This window comes from Leptonychotes weddellii, chromosome 2 (assembly GCF_054177405.1).
Source record: "Leptonychotes weddellii isolate Sample4059 chromosome 2, ASM5417740v2, whole genome shotgun sequence".
Taxonomy (NCBI): Eukaryota; Metazoa; Chordata; class Mammalia; order Carnivora; family Phocidae; genus Leptonychotes; species Leptonychotes weddellii.
Window position 1 is genome coordinate 68,439,454 of NC_138370.1, and position 6,592 is coordinate 68,446,045.

The following is a 6,592-nucleotide window of genomic DNA, read 5'->3' on the forward strand; positions in this document are numbered from 1 at the left end:
CCAGTTGAACATGCCATCTGTTTCCCCCTGACTGATACCCTCTCCTTCTCTATTGTATCAACTGGGGTGGCTAAAGGCAAGCAAGTACAAGAAATATTAGGAAACTTCCACTTGCTGAAAACTTCAGTTAATTAGAGAACAATGCTAATGAGGCTGAAATTAGTGTCTGGCTGTTTGCTCTAGGACCACAGGCTGTATCCCTGACCAGCCATTTTACACACCATCAGTTACAAGGAAGACCATGCCAAAAAGGAGACATGACTCTATGCCAGTCCCTCCCCATTTCTGGGAACATATTTCAAAAACTAGCAGTTCATTGAGATAGCTTCAAAATCCTTTGTTCCCCAAAGACAGCTTTTGTAATGTGATTCTAATGAAAATTTTATATGGAGCATTTTAAATCATAAAGCCATACCTCTCAATATATTCGTAAAGGAAACACTTTCATTTGCTTACTTAATCTGTAAATAATTCATAATAACTTAGGTTAAAAGTCAAGCTTATTGGGGCGCCTGGATGGCTCAGTCGTTAAGCGTCTGCCTTCGGCTCGGGTCATGATCCCAGGGTCATGGGATCGAAACCCGCATCGGGCTCCCTGCTCAGCGGGAAGCCTGCTTCTCCCTCTCCCACTCCTCCTGCTTGTGTTTCCTCTCTCGCTGTCTATCTGTCAGATAAATAAATAAAAATCTTTAAAAAAAAAAAAGTAAAGCTTATCGAAATATGTCTTATATTGGTAATGGGATTCAGGGTTTATAAGAATATATATTTAGCTCATTTCTTTAAAAATTTTCAACTGTTATGAGTAAATAAGTGAAACTACACAACCGTTGTTCAAAGAATAAATAGTTAAAATATTATTTGAGGTGCGCCTAAGTCAGTTAAGCGTCTGCCTTGGGCTCAGGTCATGATCCCAGGGTCCTGGGATCGAGCCCCATGTCAGGTTCCTTGCTCAGCGGGGAACCTGCTCCTCCCTCTGCTTGTGCGCTCTCTCTTTCTCTCTCTCTGACAAATAAAATCTAAAATACATATATATATATAGTATATATATATTATTTGAAGTGATTTTCTTTTTTCTTTTTTTGAGAGAGAGAGAATGTGCTTATGCAAGCCAGAGGAGTGAGGCAGAGGGAGAGGGAGAGAGAGAATGTTAAGCAAGTTCCATGCCCAGTGTGGAGCCCAATGTGGGGCTCGATCTCAAGACCCTGAGATCATGACCTGAGCTGAAATCAAGAGTTGGATGCTCAACCGACTGAGCCACCCAGGTGCCCCTTGAAGTGATTTTCTATCAAGTGTGAATGACAAACTTTCCATTTCTCTACATATTTCCTCCAAACAAAACACTTCTCTCCTCAGTACTGTTCTCTTTTTAAAAACCACGTTGTAACTAGGCCATTGTAAATGTACTATTGTATAAATACTGCTATACTGAGCTTACTTCCATGGTTTTAATTTTATATGATTTGAATACAGGGAGGGAGGGAGACAGATTTTTTTCAGAAATCAGTTTCTGACACTCTCTACTATCAATAAGAAAGAACTATTTCTACTAAAGTTAAACCTATGATTTTAGGTAAAGTATGCTGAAATACTAAAGCAAAATATAATTTTATCATTAATAATGGTATAATGCTAAGATCACCCATAAGATATGAGCATTTTTATACATAGTATTTATTCTTAATCACTTCCATAAAACACAATCTGAGTTTTATTTTTTAACAAAACCTTTTGAGTCATTTTGATAAGGTCAACAGAAAGCACAATCTTTTAACATTAGGTGATCAAATTTTTGACAATAGCAGGACCAGCATAGCTAATGTAATAATAGCCTGCAGGGTCCAGCTAAATATGATATACGAACATAATCAACTTCTGTGATGACTATTCAGAAGTAATCCCTTTAGCTTTGAACTGCAACATATATTTCAACAAGGCAAAAACCATAGGAAGAAATTCTCTGCAGACCACACTGATACAATACAGCCTTCATATCTTGCTCTATGGGCTTGCTGCTTATAGTGAGTTTTAAATTTAAGGTAATGACTACTGTATATTCATGTGAGCAGACAACAATACTTTTGATTTGTTGTGGAAAGGTTGAATCCATTACGAGGGGTCTAGTCTATAAACTCTGACACAACCTTTATGTATGAGTTATTATTTACCCTTTTCTAGCATAAGGCCACTAAAAATGTTTTGCATGCCAAAATTATAAAAACTCATTTACCTTCTCATTCTCAAAACTACTAGTCAGTGTTTCCTCCATTTTAATTCACATTCCTCTACCAATAGCATTTTTAAAATTACATTTGCATAAAGCACTGTATTATATGAGAATTATATGCCATTGTTTTCAAGGGAAGGGGTGGGATGTTAGATTGATTGCAATTCAGCATTTGCTGTCTTATTCTATTGCTCTTTGGTACAGTATAGGCTAAGTGGTGGTATAAATAAGATCCTGTTGTTGCCCACCTGAGGGAATCTAGCATTTGAGAGTCTACTATTAGCAACAGAGAAGTGCCTGTTTCTACTGAAATGGTAGACAGTATAAGCAAATATCATACTCTCCACTTTGTAGTGGTTCTGGTCTCCTTGTTGGAGTGGTAATGGTCCTAATTTTCCAGCTTCCTTGAAGTCCTACAGATCAAACATCACAAATCATATTCTAAGTCAAACCCACAGTGCAAAACCTAGGTTAGGAATCAAAATGAGTGCTTTTGCAACAATGTAACCAAGAACAAACAATCCTGTTTCATCTTGTTGCAAATGAATAGAAGTATCAGAACACCTGAACATGAGTTCAGGTGTTCCCCTATATAAATTAATCACTGCTAAGGCTTCCTAGCACAGAGAGCGTGTGAATGTCTTTTATTTAAACCAGCAATTGTGGCCTAAGTTGAGTAAAAGAATAGCTAAAGATAAGCTATTCTCAAAGAATCTACTTGGGAAATACTCCCAATAAAAATCGTCTTTCCTCAACATCTGGGGAATGAATGCAAAACAGTTATTTGAGACAAACCAGGCATAATTTTAAACTTGGAAAATCCAGAAAAGATTTCCCCAGCTTAAAAGATATTGTTACATCCTGCCAAACCAAAGGGAATGCTGAGTTTAAGACATTAGATAGTACAAAATTGGTATTAGGATGTTAAGATGTTCTATATATTGTCATACAATGACAAATACTAAACTGAGAAATCCAAGGTAGTTCCTTACCTAAAAGAATGGTGTTAGTTAAGGTAAAGGCTAAGCTCCCGTTACAAAGAGTCCCCAAGGTACAGTAGCTAAAGAATATACAAATTTGTTTCTTCCTTAACCTTGAAGTGAGCAGTCTACATACACAAGGTAGTTCCACAGGCATTTAGGGGACCATGATCTTCCATTCTGTTGCTCCACCATCCCCTGGAGCAGGGTTTCTCAATCTTGCACTATTGAAATTTTGAGCTGGATGATTTTCTTGTTGGTGAGGGGGCTGGGGTATGGTTGTCATGGTCGTTGTAGGGTATGTAGCAGCATCCCTGGTCTCTACCCCATGGATGCCAGTAATATTTCCACCTACAAGTTGTGACAACCAAATGTCTCCAGACATTTCCAAAAGCCACCTGTGGGGCAAAATCAGTGCCAGCTGAGAACCACTGGCCTAGGGTGTTGTCATCATCTGCATGTTAGAAACTGAATCATGGGGTAATGGCTCTATTGTCCAAGATTGAGGAAAAGGGAAAATTTAAGGAGGAATCAATGCCCAGTGTCTAACACTCAGACCCAAAAGCAGTATATATTACTTCGTTTACATTCACTGGTGAGAATTTAGTCGTGTGGCTTCAACTAAATATTTATTTGCTGATAAGAAGATCTAATAAAGAGGGGGGAAAAAACAACTCTGATAAGTGGGAGGCAGAAGGAATTACTGGAGCCATGTCTTGAGTGGGCAAGAAGTGGTGAAGTCTGGGGTTAGCCTTAGATGAGAACATAGGTAAGATAGAGCATATAGAACAAAAACAAGTAGGTAAGTAACTGTTAACACAGAGCATGTGGAAGTTTTTCCTATTGTCTTTTATTTCCTCCATGAAACCAGAAATACATCATCAGCTGAAAACAATGATCCATGGGCAGGGTTAGAATTTTGGGAAAAATAGAAGAAAAAGCTAAATAGCCACCTAGGAGAGGAGAAGAATGAATGGACCAGCAGTGTTTAATAGGATGGCCTGAAAGCATTAAAAGGCCACCTAATGTCTATGGCTATGAATTTAAAGTGAGGCCTGGTTACACATTTTTTTTTCCAGTCACATTGAGGTATATAGTACAGGATAGGAATAAGGAGACAGTTGGATTTATCTAGGGTTATAGTTTTGTCGAGTGAGTATGACGAAGTGGGAAAAGGGTAATGAGGTCAGGCTATATGCAAGGGGGAGAATGGCCATAGAATTTAAGTTAAATAAAGAAGGGAGAGAAGGGACCAAAATGGGGAGGAACAATAAAAATGTGGCAGGACTGGAAGTCCCAGGGAAGTAGATGAATTGCTGATGTTGGGGTACTAGAAGGAGTGATCTAGAAAGATAAAGCTAGAAGTCAAGTAGTTGAATGTTGGCAACTGAATTTGAGCGGGGCTTGAAGTTATTGCTAATGGCAAGGTCTAAGTATATCCATGGGAATCAATAGTTGCTGTAGGGTGTGGGACAAGATCTAGAAGAACAGAGCTCAAGGAATTGAGATCCAGGGTGAAGAATCTTCTGCATGTAAATTTAAATTGCTAAATTAAGAAAGTAGTAGTAAGGTACAATGAACCAATGATAAAATCAACTGAGAATGATCCCAGTTGTAGGTAAATCACAATAGTTGATTATATAAACTGATGACTGAGTTTCAGGAAGGGAAGGAAAAAAAGTGAATGTCCTGAAAGGGAACAGTAGAGTATAATCTCCAGTCCCAATGGTAGCAAAACTGAGAAAAAGAAAAACAAAAAAGGCTGCTGGGTTGGCAGTTACCTCTGAGGACAGCCACGTTTCTGTTAGAGCAAGAAAGTAATGGGAATTTCGGAAAATGGAATAAGGGTACAGTGGAAATGTTTCAGGACTTGTGGTAGGAGATGGGGACGAAATACAGAGCCTTATAGAAAATAAAATACAGGAAATGAAGGGGGATCTGGAGACCGAGGCCTGTGATAAGCAAGAATAAAGAGCATATTATTAGATTAATCCCAGTGGATTCAACTCAAAAATTAAAGGACAGATACAAAAGTTAAGTACAAAATTAACATGCCTATTTATATGTATAAACTTCCCATATCTGATTTAATTATTTGGACACTTTATATTGCTCTCTAAATTAATTTTCCTTCCAAGTATTGCTTTAACAAATCATTTTATCCCCCAAAAGGTGGCTGTTCCTGTTACCATTTTATGTATCACAAGAATTCTGTGGGTTAGGAATTCAAGCATGGTTTGGCTAGACACCAGTTGAGGTCACCCAGTGGTGGTGCTCAGCTGACAGATGGGCTAGTTTGAAGGATCCAAGACAGCTTCCCACACAGACTGGAGCCTTAGAGGGATGGCTGGAACTTTGGACTCAGCTGGAACTGTCAACTGGAGCATCTTCTATGTGACCTCTCCAGGATGGCAGGGTGTTTGGGATTATTATATGGTGACTTGCTCTCTCCAAAACAAGCACCCCAAGAAAACCAGTAAGAAGCTGCACAGCCTTTTCTGACCTCGCCTCAGAAATCATGTAGCCACACTCTCCACATTCTAATGATTACAAGAGTCCTAAGCCTAGCACAGTTTCAACAGAAGGTGAATTAGATTCCACCTCTGGGTGGAGGAGTGACAAGCTCATACTGTTGAGGAACATGTAAAGTGGGAGATATTGTGTCCATCTTTGACCAATATAATCTGCCTTGGTGACATAAGTGATACATAGACTTCTATCATACAGATGATAAGGGTAGATATCCCTGAAAAGGGATTCCCAGGTTCAAGCTCAATGTAACTGTAAATTGCATTTGTGATAAACCATTAAATTTCTACATCTTTTTTCCTGTAGGAGAATCTAGAAAATCCACAATGGAAAGTTTACGTCAAGTCCCAGAAAATTTGGAAGAAGAACGTAGTAGGTATGGTAAATCAAGTAAAAAGTTTCTGTTGCATACAAAGTAGGCAAGAGTCTAAGTATAAACTGATTCTCCAAACACAAGAAGAATAATTTCATCTAGTACTTGATAATACTGAAACACTATCTAAAAAACAATCTCAGATTTACTTTTAAATATCACATAATGTTAAGTGTTTTTCATCTTTTAAGCTATGTCTGAAAATTACAAAAAACAAAATGTCTTTCAAGTGACTGTTTTTACTTTCTGCCTCAATGTAAAATTAAATCTTGTAATTTATTTATTTCAGATTTCCAGATAATCAAAAAAATGAGACTTAAACCAGCTTTGGACTCAGCAACAAAGCAAGAAGAAATTTATCATGTCACCTTCATCTTTGATAACTGTAATAGGAGTATGTTACAAGTAATACAGATAGAATTATAATAAAAGTATGACTATGTTTAGATTGCATTTTGTATTGCAGTGTACTACTACAAATTTAAT